The 18741-nt window shown below is 42.8% G+C and overlaps 1 pseudogene; it reads left to right on the forward strand.

The window, feature by feature from the left end:
• Positions 1-1347: 1347 nt before the first annotated feature.
• LOC128126517 (5S ribosomal RNA) lies at positions 1348-1465 on the forward strand (annotated as a pseudogene).
• The last annotated feature ends 17276 nt before the right edge of the window (positions 1466-18741 follow it).

Raw genomic sequence — 18741 nt, forward strand, 5'->3', positions numbered from 1 at the left:
TTATAAACAACAATATTCTTAATACACTCGAACCAAACTCGTATTATTATTGTGTTTATGAAAGGTAGTATACACTCACACTTATAAACAACAATATTCTCAATACACTCGAACCAAACTCGTATTATTATTGTGTTTATGAAAGGTAGTATACACTCACTTGATCAGAAGATGATCCGACAACACTACGACTTATAGAAGTAGTAATCCACAGCAGATCTGGAAGATCTTCACAAAAATCGAACTTCTCGCGGGCAGAGCTTCGACTCGGGAACCGCACTTCTCGGGATCTTCGGGGTCTCGGGACTTGCCTCGGGGCTAGAGTATGATACCGGGACTTCGGGATAGCTTCGGCACGAAAAACGATGCAAAAGACTAGAGAGAAGAGAAGAAAATGAACAACAAAGAAGGCTGTCTTCGGATCCTTTATATAGAGGCTGGAGCCTCGGAGTACGCGGGGCGTACAGGGCTCCGAAATCGTCATTGCATGCGTCATCCGAAGTGTCGACACTATCGGAGTACGCGGGGCGTACCTCGGATCAGACGGGTGACTCGACTTCGGATAATACCTCCGAATTTTGAATTAAATTTAAATACCAAATGATTAATAAACTTCGGAAATTCATAACTTCTTCATACGAACTCCGTTTTCGACGTTCTTTATATCCACGGAAAGGTGAGACCACGCTCTACGACTTTCGTTTAGACTCCGTCGGCTAATTAAAGTGGGTTAGATCTGATCCCACATCGGCTGGGAAGGAGAACTAAGCATTCCTTATAAGGAGTGTGGATACCTTCCCTATCACAACGCGTTTTAAAGCCGTGAGGGCAGCAGATCCCATAAGAACTCTGCAGTTAAGCGTGCTCGGGCGGGAGTAGTACCAGGATGGGTGACCCCCTGGGAAGTCCTCGTGCCGAGTGGCCCAAAGCGGACAATATTGTGATATGTGCCAGAGGGGGATGTTACAAATGGTATCAGAGCTAGGGCACGTGTCGATGTGTTCGACGGGGACGTCGAACCCTATAATGGGGGGGGTGAAAGTGGGTTAGATCTGATCGCACATCGGCTGGGAAGGAGAACTAAGCATTCCTTATAAGGAGTGTGGATACCTTCCCTATCACAACGCGTTTTAAAGCCGTGAGGGCCGCAGATCCCATAAGAACTCTGCAGTTAAGCGTGCTCGGGCGGGAGTAGTACCAGGATGGGTGACCCCCTGGGAAGTCCTCGTGCCGAGTGGCCCAAAGCGGACAATATTGTGATGAAAGTGGGTTAGATCTGATCCCACATCGGCTTGGAAGGAGAACGAAACATTTCCTTATAAAGGGGTGTGGATACCTTCCCTATCACAACGCGTTTTAAAGCCGTGAGGGCAGCAGATCCCATAAGAACTCTGCAGTTAAGCGTGCTCGGGCGGGAGTAGTACCAGGATGGGTGACCCCCTGGGAAGTCCTCGTGTCGAGTGGCCCAAAGCGGACAATATTGTGATACGTGCCAGAGGGGGATGTTACAAATGGTATCAGAGCCAGGGCACGGGTCGATGTGTTCGACGGGGACGTCGAACCCTATAATGGGGGGTGAAAGTGGGTTAGATCTGATCCCACATCGGCTTGGAAGGAGAACGAAACGTTTCCTTATAAAGGGGTGTGGATACCTTCCCTATCACAACGCGTTTTAAAGCCGTGAGGGCAGCAGATCCCATAAGAACTCTGCAGTTAAGCGTGCTCGGGCGGGAGTAGTACCAGGATGGGTGACCCCCTGGGAACTCCTCGTGTCGAGTGGCCCAAAGCGGACAATATTGTGATACGTGCCAGAGGGGGATGTTACAAATGGTATCAGAGCCAGGGCACGGGTCGATGTGTTCGACGGGGACGTCGAACCCTATAATGGGGGGTGAAAGTGGGTTAGATCTGATCCCACATCGGCTTGGAAGGAGAACGAAACATTTCCTTATAAAGGGGTGTGGATACCTTCCTTATCACAATGCGTTTTAAAGCCGTGAGGGCAGCAGATCCCATAAGAACTCTGCAGTTAAGCGTGCTCGGGTGGGAGTAGTACCAGGATGGGTGACCCCCTGGGAAGTCCTCGTGTCGAGTGGCCCAAAGCGGACAATATTGTGATACGTGCCAGAAGGGGATGTTACATATTCTAACTCCAAGTAGTAGCTCGAGAATCTAATCTTCAAGTAATGCGATCAAAATCCATTTCTTCATGATTAGATTTCGCTCACTTCTTCCTTTAAGCTTCCTCTCTTTTTCTTCAATCCTTCAAAACATCAATTGTAATCTTATCACATTATGTATTAAGAATCTAGAATAGGAACTTAAAAGAGTTAGTTAATGGATTTTACCTAAAGCAAAGCCATACGTTTTGACTATCCCATCTCTTAGATCTCTTAGGTAAATAGGGGTCAGCTTCGTCTCTAATGCTCCTTCTCTTGGCAATAAAAGCAAATTGACTCTTTTGAAACAACACATGGAACTACTTCAGACTTTGCCTTTCTCTTATGATCAAAGTTTTCGATCATGGCATGCATTTCGTTGCCATTTCCTATATCCATAGAGGTCTGGAAGGCATATCCACTAATCAACTTTGATTTTCCAGTGCGCCAAATCATTGTTGATTCAGCAGCAATAAGCATATAGGTGAGATCAATGAGGGTTGCGTCGTGGTTCATCATATAGTACTCTCTTACAAACTCACTATATGAGTCAGGAAGTGACTGAAGAACCCAATCAACAGCCAGCTCCTCACAGACAACAGATCCTAACATTCTTAATCTATCAATGTGTGACTTCATCTCTAGGATGTGTGCACACACTGACTTTCCTTCTTCATGTTTACTTGCCAAAAGGGCTTGAGTGAGTTTAAACTTTTCAATCTTTTGAACTTGTGGGTTAGGGAGAATAATAGGAGGAGGTGGAGGAAGTGAAGCATGATCTCTTGTTCCTCGATCGAATCGTGGAATATCATCTTCATGTGGAAAGCTTGTTCCACAGGATTTGGGAAGACTATAGTTGTCGTACTTTGACATCTACAAAACGGGAGAAAAATAAATTCCATTTTGTTGATTGATTGAGTCCTTAATAAATCACCCAAATGAGATACTAAGGCTAGGAACCAACACAATATTCCACAACTTGGGAGAGGGATGTCGTAACCCAATTGAAGAACATTTGAAGGTAAGTGAATGATGATTCACTAATTTTCCACCATGAAAAACGAAAAACAAATTAAGTTTTAAATGCTTTGAAAACTCCTAGATCCTTTGAGATTCATTGAACTTTTCAATGGCATGTTTAAATCTCGATATGCCCCTCGATTTGTGATTGGGATGCTGAGGATCACAAAACATGGTGTGAATAACCATGCAAACTTACATGGTGGCCCCACATGTTACAGTCACCTATTCGATGTGCCGGTTAACCACACACGCTCCACCGGACTATGACAAACATTGAGTCACCCTTTTCCACGTTTGCTTAGAACCATTTAGTGTGCCGGTTAACCACACACGCTCCACTAACATCTTCTCAGGGGTACAAAGTGTAATTTCATGGAATTGCATCCATTCACTTTTGCCTAAAGTAACTAAGATTGGGAATTTGTAAAAGCATTTAGTTACTTTTGTACTTCATTATACTTATAATGGAAGGTTTCTGTCCTATCCTACCCGTTCGGCTAACGACCCTCCATTAATCAAGAGTGCGGTGGATAAGAGTGGATACCCATTCAATCATCATTTTATAGGCAATTTCCTTAAACACCCCTTATAGACCAGCTTCGTGAATGAGGCCTACTAACGGTAAGACTGATTGTTTACTCATACATATATAATACTAGACTTTTAATGTTATATATTGTATAGGGTGTATTTTACACTTTTAAAATACTAGGTGTTCTAATTTAATAAATTATACTTTTAATTTAATTAAATGTAAACCAAAAGTTTATGGGTTTATTAAATCTCTTTTAATTATACACCTTAATTAATTAATAAAACCATAAGGGCGTGATTTGAACTTTTCAAAACAATACTAGGGTTTTAGAATTTAACATTTCTAAATTAAACTTTTAATCAACTTTTAAATTCCAAAACTTGAGGGTAAGTTTTGAAACATTTCAAAACATTAGGGTTTAACTTATTCCAAAACTTTTAAGTTCTAATTTAAACTATAAAACCTAAAGGGATTAATTTGAAACTTTTCCAAACTTTGTAAAGAATATTCTAGATCACATAATTCAAATAAGGCAATTAACTATTAATTGGTGGTTATCTAATTAGATCTAGTTCAAATTCTTGCAAGATAATGATCAAATAATTCATATAATTTAACATTTATCAAATAAGGTAACAATTATCTAATTAGATGACAAAATCTTTTATTTTGACAAAGATAATCTTAAGGGATCAACAAAATTCGAATTTTATTAATTTTAAACAATTATGGCAATTATCCTAAGTCAAAATAGGTAAAAATCCCGAAAATCCGCCTGTCTGACAGCTAAACTCGCCGAGTCCCCTTATGGACTCGCCGAGTCCACATTGGAACTCGACGAGTTTGTCAGGCAGATGGCCAAAAAGTCAATTTTACAACAAGAATGAATGTACTAGGCATCAATACAATAGAAACCAATCAAGGCTCTGATACCACTGATGGGTTTTAATCATAAGAACATCCTATGTGCTCATGCAAACCCTAATGCTTGGATCTAGTTTTCTCTATTATACATGCAATGTATCCAAGACTTACAATCTTAGATCTAACATATTATAAACATAAAGTAGGGTTTAGAGAATTACCTTTGATTGTTATATAGCAATAACAATCTCAAATCCACCTTGTAATGACTTTAGAAAGCTTAGAGTCACAATTGTCACTCCTCTAATGGCTCACAAACACCAAGAGCCAGAGGATGAAGAACAAGGAGAGAGGAGGCTGCCCAAAAACGTCTAGAAACCCTAGAGGAACTCTTATTCACGTTTTTGAGGCTTAAGGGTACTATATATACATGTAGGCTATTAGGGTTTTCAACTAGGAAACCCTAATCTGACTGCTTAAGCCCTAAGCAGCCGATGGACCCTTTTAGAATATCCCTTGGACGATTTCTAATGGGTTTCCCCATATAATTCGTCCAACCTGTTATTCCAAGGTAATCCATAGCCCAAATGCAATTATCTTATAATTACATTTCCAGTCCCTTAAGTTTAATTAATCTCTTTTAGTCACAAAATTAATTATCAATTAATTCTTGACTAATATTAATTAAACAATATGATTTCTCCTTTAATATATTATTCTCATAATATATTAATAAATCATAATTAATCTTCTCTCTCTATAATTCATCCTATCAAGTTTCTTTGGTGAAGGCAATCCAAAAGGACCATGCACCATCGGGTCAAGTACATACCAAAATAGTTATGGACTTAGACACTAATCCAACAAGTTTTACTCTTGTTTGTGCATCTTCCAAAGGTATCAAGTTTTAAACTTGCTCATTGTTGTGCTAGTTCTTGTTTTGGGTCCATTTTTAGGGTTTTATGTCACAAGATTGGAACTTTGTGAGTTTGGTGAACTCCAGAGAAAATATCTTGTCCTTTTAAGTGTATTGGGTTGCCTTGATTCATAAACATGTGAACTTGGTCATCTAGGCCTCTTCATGCATGTGTTAAGATGATTTAAGAGAATCTTAATGGTTATTTTTGGAAGTTAGGTACCATTAAGACATGCAAACTGATAAAGTCGCCAACTTTATCAGTCAGGAGCTTGTAATGAAGCTTCCCTGAGGTTTGGATGCTTTGGGATGAAGTGGTTAAGTTGAAAATAGAGTTTTTGGACCCAAGTCGTACACCCCGTGTAAGTCCCAGTACGCCCTGTGTACTGGTCTAGTTTCCCCGATCAAGAGTCGCGTGTACGCTGAGCGTACTAGGGGAGGTACGTTTCGCATATTCTCGTTGTGGGTTGGTTGCGTTTTGGGCTTCGCATGGAGTAGTGTTGGACTAAGAGAAGCTTTGGGCGTAGGACAAGGCTCATATGGGGGGTCGGGCCCAATTTGGAAAGTTGGGCCGTTAGTGGATCTATGTGGACCTTTTTGGTCTTGGGCCTTGGTGGGCGCAATAAGTTGGGTCAGTAGTGGGTCTGGTTAGTTGGGCTATCCTTGGGCTTTGGGTTAGGATCTAGCCTTGCATAGTTTTTGATTATGGTATTGGGTTGTTTTGGCTAGTTCAAGAGCCAATGCACAGCAGCGATAGTGTAGGATTTCTTGTGTAGCGGTTGAGGTGAGTCTTCTCACTATATTTACCTGTGTGGTAATGCATGAGTGACCGGAGGGTCTTATTTGTGTTATTGACCAGAGGGTCTTATTTATGTTGTTGACCGGAGGGTCTTATTATATTATTGACCAGAGGGTCTTATTTGTATTACTGACCGAAGGGTCTTATCTGCTTTATGTGTTATTATGCATTCTATCTTTGTGACTTATGCTTTTATAATATTTTGTATATATGTTGAGCTATGAACGAAGGGTCCATACTGAGCCGTGAGATCGGAGGGTCCTCACTGAGACAGATGACCGGGAGGTTCGTAGCGAGATATAGCCTTGAGAGGCTTATTATTTATATATGTGGTATTTTGGGGAACTCGCTAAGCTTCGTGCTTACAGTGTTTGTGTAAAATGTGTTTCAGGTACATCTCTAATCACGGGAAGGCAGAGGCATGATTGTACACATCCATTGGCTTATGAAGATTTGAGGATTTTGGGATACTCTTATATTGTATCGATAATAACTTACAACTTTTGTGATGATTTGAGGATTTTGGGATACTCTTATATTGTATCGATATTGTGAGAATTAAAAATGAAAAAAATTTGTCATGTAAATTGAGGTGTTACAATTTGGTATCAAATCCTTGGTTTGAGGGATTCGGGCTCACCCTCGGGTATGTCTAGACTCAAAATGTGGAGTTGATAACTTTTCAAAAGAGAATGATTTTTCATCACACGATTTCCCAAAGAGATTAAACAGTTTTGAAAGCAGATCCAAAGCGGTGTGTACAATCAGCCATACCCTGAGCGGTGATTTCCCAAAATACCCTTACTTGATTATGTGTTGTTATTATGAGCTGATAGAACTGCATGCTAGTTTAGGGCTAGGGATAGGCTCAGAATTGCATGCTAGCGTGCCTGCTTAGGGGCGATGCCTTTGTGCATGTTATGTGAGTTGGTCGTGTTTCATATGTGTGATTAGAGATCTCCAAGGAATTGAGAGGTAGGATTGCCTGAGTTCGGTGATGCCTTTTGTGATGTGGATAGAGCAATTGGAGTTGTTTGCCAGAGTGGTTTTATATGTTGGTGGAGGTTGCTCAATGCCCGTATGCTGCTTGCTTTGTGCTTTGTGGAACTCATGAGTGATGCGAGTTACCTATAAGAGCTAATTGAAATTTCGAGGAGTTCTTCAACAGCTGATGGAAGAGAAGTGTGTGAACCTAAGAGACCCTAGGGAGTAATTTCAGTCTAATGAGTGCATTGTTTAGAGGTGAGTATTTGCTGGGGAGCGAGCATGTGGAATGGGATTGGTCGATCAAGAAGGTTGAGAAGCAACTTAGGAAATATGGTACGATCCTTGTGGAAAGTATGGGTAGATGTGGAAGGTAGTATTGGGCCCGTACTTTTGAAAGTAGAGGACCCATACTCGAAATAAGGAGAATTCAAGAGGTTCTAAGAAGCAGGTTGAGGGGAGATAACACGGTTCGGGTAACATGATTTCTTGGCAGAGTGTGTTTCTATCTTTATCGGTTATCCCGCTGTAGTTGTCCAGACTGAGAGTGGATATGGTAAATTGTGGGGCTAGAGGGGCATGCCATTCGAGCTTAAATGGAGTATACCTTGCAAGAAAAATTGAATTTAGGTCTCGAGGGATTTAACTGGTGAGGTGCCAGTTGGAGTCGCAGGAGTCAAAAAGGAAGTGGCGATGATGCGTTATGTAGGATTGCTGTCTGAGTTGAGTGGTCGACCGATGGATTGTTATGGCAATTTCTATTATGAGGATTATTTTATTCCCACTTTCTGTTTTGGAAGGAAGGGTGAGTGAGCTTCTGATTTCAGAGATTAGAGGAAGACCCCGTGGGGTACCAGATAGTTACGGTATTAGCACCAAAGGGATTTTTGTGGTATGAGTGCCTTGAGTTATTTTTTTATGACGGGAAGGAGTCATCAGTGGGGACTGTGACCAACAAGGACAATGGTATGCGTTGATTGAGTTTGGTAAGTCGTATTCAAGAAACTGTTTCAGGTAAACAAGAGGAGTATATCACAACGAAGACCCTCATTGTCTATGATGCGAATCGACCGTGAGGGTGAGGTCACCTATTTCTATGTTGATTCTTGCGATGAGTTGTTGGGTGAGGATTCAGAGAATGAAGCGGGCGATAGTTCATTATCTCCATATAAAGAGTCAGTAGTATTTTAGGACTATCTAAATATCTGTATATGCAGCCGAATGAAATTCTGGGTGATTGAGGGCAGTCACTTTGGGAAGTTTCGGAGGTTTCCATCTGAGATTTGGAATACTTGGAGTTGCTTGGTCTCTATTTGGAAGGTCATCTAGTGTTGCGTGGTACGTTCCAAGAGTCGGTTATGGTATATCTGGTGAGCCAGTCTGTAGTGTGGTATGTTTGGTATGCCAATTGGTGATGGTTCGAATCCTAAGTGGTGGAGAACTGGATATTCTGTTGTGAGGATCATCAATCAGTTAAGTTGCAGTTTAGAAGATTGAATTATGGGGATCTACAGTCTGGGTATATGAGACTTGGTTCCACTAGTAGTCAAGGCAAGGTACAGAGCAAAATGATGCATGTTGTATGTGCTTAGGAAAGAATGAGTGTCTTCATGGAAGGTAGCCGTTTGTCAGGGATCTTATTGTGGTTAGTGTTTCTTTTGAGTTCGCCAATGTTCGAATTTCGAGGAGGTGGGGTCGTTGAGGTCAAGTTTTGATTGTTGAGAGATTTGCTAGTTCAACGTATAGATTGCTATCTATACTCTAGGAGGGACAGTAGTTGGTCAATTTTAGAGTTGGTATGTGTAGTTTCGCATGGGTTTTGATCAGTAGAGGATGGGGTTTTGGATTGTCGTCAACGTATTCCCAGTCATTGATAATTCCTCCATACTTCAATTATGAGTTGGAGTACTTCGAAGGTTTCGAGTTGTGTAAATTAATGATCGGTGGTCGTCGCAAGCTATCGTGAGATTCTGTGATGGTGTATCGTGGTATCCGAGTATGATGCCCTAAATTGTTGGATTGTTATAAGACTCGGGTTTGTTAGATGGAAAGTGGAGCATCGTGCGACTATTATCTATTCCTAACCCATCAATTAATTGTCGGTAGATGGGTATTGTCCCAGGATGTAAATTGTATTGAGGGAAAGTGCCTTGTTGCGACAATTGTTGTCAGGAGTAGTGATGCTTAATCTATGTGGGTGTGCACACCTATCTATGGTGGATTGCGGAGCATGAGTTTAGTGAACTCGGTATGGTGATGGTTGATGATGAGATTATGGGATTGCCCGGTAAACTAGCGGATGTGAGATGATAAGAGAGTGGATGGATCCAGGTGGGAGTAATCACTTAGGACTGTCGGGGAAAACCATGGGGTGAGCCCATGGAGAGTGAGGGAGTGTCGTAAGACTGTGGGGAGCCGTAGCATTCACTAGTAAGTAAGAGAGTGTTGTAAGACTGCGGGGAGTCATAACATTCATTAGTGAGTAAGAGAGTGTTGTAAGACTGCGGGGAGCCGTAGCATTCACTGGTCAGAGTGTGACTCAAAGGGGTTATTAAGCTTGGGTAGCCTTGCCATTTGAGTCTTTGGGAACCTAGTGGTCGGACCACGGGCGAGACTAGGGTCTCACCGATGGTCGGAAACCGTTATATCTCTATTTAGGGTGGGGTTGTCGCAAATCGGAAGGATCAGAGTGTAATGCATGCGTAGATTAATGGATCTCGGATCATGATTTGAGTATCAGATTGGATACGAGTGGTTTCAATTTTTGTTGCCGGGCCAGACTCTTGTGTTTGAGTTTGACTCTATCTGTGTAAAGCAGGTTTGGGATTTTGGATTTTCAGATGGATTTCATTTTGAGTGGTTATAGTTTCCATCTGATGTTTTAGAGATGGGTGGATCGGTTCGTTTGGCTTGGGGAGGACCACGACACGCATGGAATTAGTAAGTGGTAGACGACATAGGTCGGAGGTATTGTGTGACTGTAGATCGGTTGTAATATTCACTTGGGGTAAAACCAACTTAGTGATTGCATGTACAATGTGATTGGTTGAGATAGCTCTGTTGGATTGAATGGTCGTGGAGTCGTATTGTCGGATGTGCTAGGGTATCCTTGGCGGTTCAACTTTTGGATCGGGAATCGATCTTGTATTCAGATTTGGTGTTAAGCATTGGAAGGTAGCTAGGGATTATGTTTTTGGATATCAGTGGATAGGTTCGGTCGAGCATGGTCATTCAATTCGGGGTCGGAGCTGAATCGTCCTGGGATTGGTAGTGGAATGTTTTTGTCTGACGGGAGGTCATACCTAGTGTAGGGTTTCAATTTCCTTGTGGATCATCAAATTATTCATTTAATTTTTAAGTGTAGAGTATTGAGGTTCAATCTTCAGATGGGTTTTGATAGCAGTATCGGTGGTTGGTCCTTGGTGCGAGGTGACCCCTCCGTTCCTTTTGGGTTTCGGTCAGCATCGACTAGTGTGTCAGGCATAAGTGTTCAGCAGCTGATTATGGTCAATGACTTGTTTCCATCAGTCACAACAAGATAATCAGGGTTGGAAGTGTTTTATCGAGTCTGTTATTCGATGAGCGATTGACATGGTGATATTCTGCATGGGTGGTCTGTCGGAGTGACATACCACTATAGATTCCAAGTTTTGAAGAAGCAGAACTGGTTTTGCAACGACGAAGGGTTCGTCCTTCTTCGGGTTGGAGGGTTCTGATTGGTTTCGGTTGTCTTGGGGAGATCGTTTTATGTTCTGATTTTTCGGATGCACTTCGCGGGTTGTTGATTTGATTTGAGTATTGACAAGGAGCGATTTCGATTGCAAAATCAAATTTAAGTGGGGGAGAATTGTAACATCCTGTTTCAGATTATTTTGTGATTCAAGGCTCGTGCGTCATAATCCGAGTATGAGAAGGTTTTGAGGCTTTGAAGGAGAAAGGTTTAGGCCCTTTTCGGATATGGATGAGGCAGTTTATGTGATGAAAGGGTTCAGGTTGTGCTTCAGAGCCCAAGAGTATCGGTGAAGGCGTTGGCGCGATCTTTTATGAAATTTTTGGTTTTTGTTTGTGGATTTTAAGGCTGTGATGAGTTGCTAGAAGCGTAGGGCTTCTCACCACCTTTACGTGGATATAAGGTTCATTGGAAACAGACTTATAACGAAGAAGTTATGATAGTTTGAAGTTTTGGCAAGTTTAGTTCTTATTGAGAAATGGGTGGCAATTGGGTACGCGGGGCATACACTTGTGTACGGGCAACATACTCATGCGATTTGCTTGATCGCGGAGGCCACCTAGTATGTTGGGCGTACTAGAGGGTATGTTGGGCGTACTAGGTCTAGAAAGATACCCTAATATTTTTGAGGTGACCCTATTTAAGGAACATGATGGCCTCATTTTTAGCCACCATTTCCAGTCTCCAATCCCTCTCAAACCCTAATCTCGTTTCCTCAAGCTTGTGTGAGTATGGAGGCTCATTTGAGTGTTCTTGGTGAGGCTTTTGGTGAAGAAGGAACCTTGAAAATAGCATGTGCTGCTAGCTTTTGGATCTGAGTTCTACTCTTGTTGGTGCATCTTCCAGAGGTATCAAGTTCGAAACTTTTTCATTATTGTGCTAGTTCTTATTTTGGGTCCATTATTAGGGTTTTATGTACCAAGATTGGAACTTTGTGAGTTTGGTGAACTCCAGAGCAAATCTCCAATCCTTTTAAGTGTGTTGGGTTGCCTTGATTCATAAAAATGAGAACTTGGTCATTTAGACCTCTTCATGCATGTGTTAAGATGATTTAAGAGAATCTCAATGGTTATTTTTGGAAGTTAGGTCCCATTTAGACATGCAAACTGATAAAGTCGCCAACTTTATCAGTTAGGAGCTTGTAATGAAGCTTCCTTGAGGTTTGGATGCTTTGGGCTGAAGTGGTTAAGTTGAAAATAGTGTTTTTGGACCAAAGTCATACACCCCGTGTAAGTCTCAGTACGCCCCGCGTACTGGTCTAGTTTCCCCGATCAGGAGTCGCATGTATGCTTAGCGTACCAGGGTAGGTAGCCCCGCATAGTCTCACTTTGGGCTTGTTGCGTTTTGGGCTTCGTATCCTTGGGCCATTTTGTTGGACTTGCAGTTGGACCTTTGGTCCATCATGGAGTATTGTTGGACTAAGAGAATCTTTGGGCTTAGGACAAGGCCCATATGGGGGTTAGGCCCAATTTGTAAAGTTGGGCCGTTAGTGGATCCATGTGGACCTTTTTGTTCTTGGGCCTTGGTGGGCTTAGGACAAGGCCCATATGGGGGTTAGGCCCAATTTGTAAAGTTGGGCCGTTAGTGGATCCATGTGGACCTTTTTGTTCTTGGGCCTTGGTGGGCCCAATGAGTTAGGTCAGTAGTGGGCCTGGTTAGTTGGGCCATACTTGGGCTTAGTGTTAGGATGTAGCCTTGCATAGTTTTTGATTATGGTGTTGGGTTGTTTTGGCCAGTTCACGAGCCAGTACGCAACAGCAGTGAGAGTGTAGGATTTCTCGTGTAGCGGTTGAGGTGACTCTTCTCACTATATTTACCTGTGTGGTAATACATGAGTGACCGAAGGGTCTTATTTGTGTTATTAACCGGAGGGTCTTATTTATGCTGTTGACTGGAGGGTCTTATTTTATTATTGACCGGAGGGTCTTATTTGTATTACTGACAGGAAGGTCTTATCTGCTTTATGTGTTATTATGCCTTCTGTCTTTGTGACTTATGTTGTTATAATATTTTGTATATATGTTGAGATATGACCGGAGGGTCCATACCGAGCCGTTTGCAGTCTGTTTTCACTGCAACCAGACCGGACACCCGAAGGCCAAGTGCCCGCAGTTGCGGGGGTCATCCCAGGGAGCATCGCAGGGATCTGCCCCTACTACCGTTCGAGCTGCAGAGAGTCGGCCGGTGAAGGCCGAGGCGCCAAAGGCTCGCGGGAGAGCCTTCCAGTTGACAGCGGAGGAGGTCCACACAGCGCCAGATGTTGTGGATGGTATGTATTGTTTCATCTATTTATTTTGAATTTGTGGTGTTATGCTTATATTATGATATGCGTAGGTACATTTCTTGTGAGTTCTGTACCTGCTTTGGTGTTATTTGACTTGGGTGCGAGTTGGTTTTTTGTGTGGTTAGCCTTTAATCAACACATCAGTATCGGTCGAGAGGCGTTGAGTCGACCTTTGTGAGTTTCCATAGCTGACGAGAGAGCGGTGTATGCCACTGATGTGATCTGAGGATGTGTACTTGAGATCTTCGGCGTTGAGTTTCCAATTGATTTGGTCCTGATTGCGATGGGAGATGTCTGCGTCATTGTGGGCATGGACTGGTTGAGCAGGTTTGGTGTGGTTATCGATTGCGAGCGGCAGCTGGTGACCATACGAGAACTTAGTGGGGGAGTTCTTACGGTTTATGGCAAGGGTACCTGTTCTGGGTCAGCATTTTGTTCGGCCGCTAGAGCGAGGCAGAGCCTACAGCAGGGCTGTAGCGGGTTTGTGGCTTATGTGGTGGATACGAGAGTAGATTCAGAGAGACCGAGCTCGATCGATGAGGTCCCGGTAGTGCGTGAGTTCCCGGACGTTTTTCCTGAGGAGTTGCCGGGATTGCCTCCCCGGAGGCACGTGGAGTTTTGTATTGATTTGGTTCTAAGGGCAGCGCCTATCGCCAAGGCGCCCTATCGCCTTGCGCCTCCAGAGATGCAGGAGTTATCCTTGCAGCTTCAGGAGCTGCTGGGAAAAGGGTTTATACGGCCGAGTAGCTCGCTGTGGGGAGCGCCAATCCTTTTTGTCAAGAAAAAGGATGGTTCACACCAGATGTGCATTGATTACCGGGAGTTAAACACGCTGACGGTCAAGAACCATTACCCCTTACCGAGGATCGATGATTTATTCGATCAGTTGCAGGGAGCGTCTTGGTTCTCCAAGATTGATCTGAGGTCTGGATATCATCAGATGAGAGTGCGTGAGGAGGATATCCAGAAGACATCGTTCAAGACTCGTTATGGGCATTACGAGTTCGTGGTTATGCCTTTCGGGCTCACCAATGCACCAGCGATGTTCAAGGATCTCATGAACAGGGTGTGCAGGCCGATGTTAGATCGTTCAGTGATCGTGTTCATTGATGACATATTGGTGTATTCGAGTTCCAGAGAGCAATATGAGGAGCATTTGAGGGAGATCCTCGAAGTTCTGAGATCGGAGAGGCTTTACGCCAAATTCGCCAAGTGTGATTTCAGGTTACGAGAGGTCCAGTTCTTGGGACACCTCGTTAACCAGAATGGGATATTGGTCGATTCCGCCAAGATTCAGGCGGTGATGAGTTGGGAGGTGCCGAGATCCCCCTCAGAGATCAAGAGATTTCTAGGGTTGGCCGGCTATTTTCGGAGATTTATCAGAGACTTCTCCAAGATTGTTGTTCCTCTCACCAGGTTGACCCGGAAGGGCGTAACATTCATTTGGGGCCCAGAGCAGCAGGCCTCATTCGAGACACTTCGCCAGAGATTATGCGAAGCCCCAATATCAGCCCTTCCGGAGGGGATGGAGGATTTTGTGGTGTATTGTGACACATCGATATCAGGATTGGGTGCGGTGCTGATGCAGAGAGGTCATGTGATAGCATACGCATCGAGGCAGTTGAAGCCTCATGAGACGAGATATCTCACTCATGATCTGGAGTTGGGGGTTGTGGTGTTCGCCCTCAAGATCTGGCGTCACTATTTGTATGGGGTCCGGTGTACCATATACACAGATCACAAGAGCTTGAAGTATCTGATGGAGCATCCCAACCTGAATATGCGCCAGAGGAGATGGCTGGACGTGGTAAAGGATAATGAGTGTGAGATCCTGTACCACTTGGGCAAGGCTAATATGGTAGCCGATGCCCTGAGTCGCAGGGCGGAGAGTGCCCCGAGGAAAAGAGTCCAGCTTCTTAGGTGAGTTAAGAAAGTGAAGACTTTTCAAGTGATGAGGACGAGGTTGCTTCCAAGGAAAAGAGTCCAGCGGTGGATAAAAATATGGTGCCCATGCAGCTTAAAAGTGAAGAAGTTAAACATGTGGAAAATAAGGGAGTCAAAAGAAAGCTTGAAGAAGGAGATGTAAAGGGTAAAAAAGTGTAACATCCGGAATTCCAGGTATTATATTTTATCATTTATTTTTGAGAATAGAGAGGGACTCGACGAGTTGAGTCGTAGACTCGTCGAGTAGGACCGCGAATGCTGACTGGATTAATGAACAGACTCGACGAGTCGGGAATGGTGGACTCGACGAGTCCGTGCTGTGGATTGAAACCCTAATTCTCGGGGTCTGTGCCCTATATAAAGGCCTTTATGGCCTCCATTTGCGGCTACCAGTCCAGAGAGAGATACCCTAGAGATTGTGAGCGAGTTGTGAGAGAGTTTGAGCCTTTTTGATAATATTTGGTGTGATTTTGCAAAGGAGAAAGTATTTCCAGCAAGGGGAGGTCAAGAGGATTGCATTTTAGTGGGTTTCCAGCTTGGATCTTCAAGTTTGAGTTAGCTATTCGATCCTATCCTTTTGTTTTGCCTAAGAGCATTGAATTTAGGGTTTTTATTACCCTTTTATGGCTTGTTTATATGAGTATAGTGTCCCATTGAGTGCTAAACTCTGGATTTGGACCTTTTGAGGTCCAGAGAGCCTGAACCATGTTGCTTTTTGTGGTTCTATGGAGGAAATGGACATAGGTTGCCATGTTAGAAGAGATTTCACCAAAATAAGCCTAGAGTGCCTTGCATGTGTACCAAGATTCGACCTTTACGTGTTTATTGGTCATGAGGAAGTCAGATCTATAGATTAAACTAGTAGATCTGACCTTAGGAGGTCAGATGAGTGTTTCCATGGGAGGAACTCGCTGAGCCCATAAGGGACTCGACCAGTCGAGTCGGGTTGCCCTGCGATTCATGACCTGTTATAACCCGTTGAGTGTGGGGTTGACTCGGCAGGTCGAGTGAGTACCAGGGGCGAAGAGGACACGCATGTACTCGCCGAGTCGCACGAGTGCACTTGACGAGTCGGGTCAAAGTTTGACCGTTGACTTTTGTGGACTTTTAGGGTTTAGTCAGTGTTTGGACTTATGAGCCATTAAAGGGGTAGAATGGTCTTTTACCCTTCTTAGAGAACTTATAGAGAGGGGTTAGCCTAGCCTTTAGAAGTTGTATTAATTAGAGTAATTATTTATGTGATTAGGCGGAGGCTAGTGCAGTATTTCATAGTTCGAGGTTTACCGAGTTACCCGAGGTGAGTCTTCTCACTATACTTTACCTAGAGTGGTAATTAGAGTTACATGACAGAGTATATTGTATGCAATGTGTTATCTATGTGATTATGTGCTATATGTGATTCAGAGTTTATAGAGTTAGGACCGAACGGTCCACAGAGTTAGGACCAGAGGGTCCATAGAGTTATGGGACTGGAGGGTCCCATTGAGACACTTTGACCAGCGGGTCATACAGAGTTATAGCCTCGAGTGGCTAATATGTGTTGCATGTGGTATTTTGGGGAACTCACTAAGCATTTATGCTTACAGTGTTTGGTGTTATGTGTTTTAGGTACCAGTGAGGATCGCAGGAAGGCGCCGACATGATCAGTACACACATGAGGAGTTTTTATATATTATGATCTTGGGTTGTGTTATATGGATTGATATGTGAAACAATGAGATTTTATAATGTTTATGAATGAAAATATGTTTTTAAAATGTGAAAAATTGTTTGAAAAATTACGGTGTTACAAAAAGAAAATTCCAAAAAGGTGTATCTTAGACGAGTCCAAGCTTATAAAAGGAAACGGAAAAAGGTGCAATTGGTGATGGATACTCCGACTAATTCAATGTAAGGTGGCACAAATTCTGACTCAAGACTCCAACAAAAAGAAGCGCTTCTCGGGAGGCAACCCGAGCTTGGTTTGAATTTCTTTTAGTTTTTGAACTTAGTTTAATTTTTGCATTTTAGTTAGGTTGTAGGATAATTAATCATCTTATTATTATAATTACTAAAGGAATTGGTAAAAATCATGTGTGGGGTTCTAAAATTTTTTATGGTATATAAATTAAGGTTTTCATATTAAAATTGGACATTAAAAGTGAAAATTTTTTATTTTTCAATTCTGTGTCGTGGGTTACAAGCCCACTTCGTGGAAACGGGAGTAGCCCGATAAAGATAAGGCCCACTGTCCGGGCCAACGACGTGGAATTCAACTCTACGATGCGGACTTTAAAAACACGGATGGGGACTAGTTTTCAACTAAACACTTTGACCACCTTCATCATTTGTTTACTAAGCACACGGACGAACAAACTCAACCCCACCATTGATTTTCTGCCACTTTCTACCATTTTCTTCCAAAATTCTTGAACCCTTTGTCTTCATACTTCATCTGGTAAGTGATACTTCCACCAAATTTATAGTTTTTCTTCATTTTTTATGCATTTGGAAGTTAGGGTTTCTTTAGAAATGAAAAACCCAAAATTGAGTTTATTAGTTGGTCATTTTTTAATGCATGTGTAATGTAAGGCCATAGATTGTTGAAATAAACAAACCCCAAGAGAGATGGATGATTGATTTTAACCACAGATGGCCCGTTCCATAACCAAGTCTCGAACTAGGTCCACTACGTGGAAACTGGGCAACCAGCTTCCTGTTTCGCCTTATAATTTGATATCTTGGTTGCTTTGTTTTGTTTCATTTTGTTGGTCATTTCAGGAAAAACGGGTCCTAGAAGGGCAGTTCCCCAACCTCAAGACCCTATTGATGTGGCGAGTATTCACCCACTATACCGGTTTTCGCAAAATATTTCCTGTGCAATGTTGAACAATTATGAAAATCGTTTGGGATGTTTATATAATCGTAAGTTTGCAGTTGCTCCGACTGTGGATTGGGCATGGTTACGTGGGGTCAGTATGGTTGCGGAGTTGGAGAAATGTTAGACGAAATTTTTTGTGGGGAATGGTTTTTCATTTACTTGCAACGGGTGGAGGAATCTATTTTCTCTTCAAGAACCCATCTACCGGGAATTATCGGTAAAGTTCTTTGCCACCGTGAGTTTTGAAGATAAAACCATCGATCCGACCTACAACCAGACACTTGTTTTTAGACTGCGAGGCGTGTACCGAGAATGCAGTCTTCGAGAGTTTGCAAGGGGGTATGGGACTCTATACCGAGGAGGAGACCCTTTCACCATTTTTTGTTCTATTCTTGCAGGGATGTGTTAGAGACTTCACTTCCAAAATTTTTGATGTCCAGTTTTGGAGGACATTATCGAATCATGAGTACAATTCTAGTGATGCATGCGAAGGGAAAATTTGGAATCCTATGTATCGTTTCTTGCACCGCCTCATTACCTTCATGATAAATTGTAAAAATCTTGGAGATAAAGTGCCTCTTCAAAAATTGTTTTATTTGTGGAGCATAGTCACCCCCGGTGTTTTTTGTGATCTTCAGTATAT

Source organism: Lactuca sativa, chromosome 5, assembly GCF_002870075.4.
Source record: "Lactuca sativa cultivar Salinas chromosome 5, Lsat_Salinas_v11, whole genome shotgun sequence".
Taxonomy (NCBI): Eukaryota; Viridiplantae; Streptophyta; class Magnoliopsida; order Asterales; family Asteraceae; genus Lactuca; species Lactuca sativa.